Here is a 790-nt window from a genome sequence, read left to right as displayed (position 1 = left end):
ATTAAGACTCCATTGTACTTGATTCCAATCTTTCCTTTATGTGTATGAAACATATCATGGATTGAATTGTGCATCCCCTCCCCGGTTCATATGTTAAAGCCCTAACCTTCAACATGACTATATTTGGAAGCAGGGTTTTAAAAAAGATAATTAGGGTTAAATGAGATCATAAGAGTGGGGCCTTAATCTGACAGGACAGGACTAGTGTCCTTATAAAGAGAGGAAGAGACACCAGAGTGAGCACACACAGACGAAAGGCCATGGGAGGACAGCAGCGAGAAGGTAGCCATCTGTAAGCCAGGAAGAGATTCTCAGCAGAAACAAAACCTGCCTCACCTTGATCTTAAACTTCCAGCCTCCAGAATTGTGAGAAAATAAATTTCTGTTTATCAGGCCACAAGCCTACGGTATTCTGTTATGGTAGCCCAAACAGACTAATACAGAATATATATTTTAAACAAAATTAAGATTATACTACATATACAATTTTGATTCCTTCCTATTTAAATGATAAGAATTTTGCCCCAAATTTCAGTATTCTTTGCAAATCTTATGCTGAAAAAGAAATATAATATTTCACCATATTGCTATGCCCTGGATTATTTAACTAATTCTCTATTGGATATCTAAGGTGTTTTCAATTATAAAATATGCTGGAATAAACATTATTATAAATTAATATTGGCCTCTAATTCTAGTATTTTGTGTATAATACACTCTTACAGGTAAGGAAAAGTTTAAACTTTTGATATAATATGCAAAAGTACTTTCCAAAATTATTGTACCAAAT

The sequence above is a fragment of the Leopardus geoffroyi genome, chromosome D1, assembly GCF_018350155.1.
Source record: "Leopardus geoffroyi isolate Oge1 chromosome D1, O.geoffroyi_Oge1_pat1.0, whole genome shotgun sequence".
NCBI lineage: Eukaryota > Metazoa > Chordata > Mammalia > Carnivora > Felidae > Leopardus > Leopardus geoffroyi.
The sequence above is the reverse complement of the archived record's forward strand: the minus strand, read 5'-3'. Positions refer to the sequence as shown.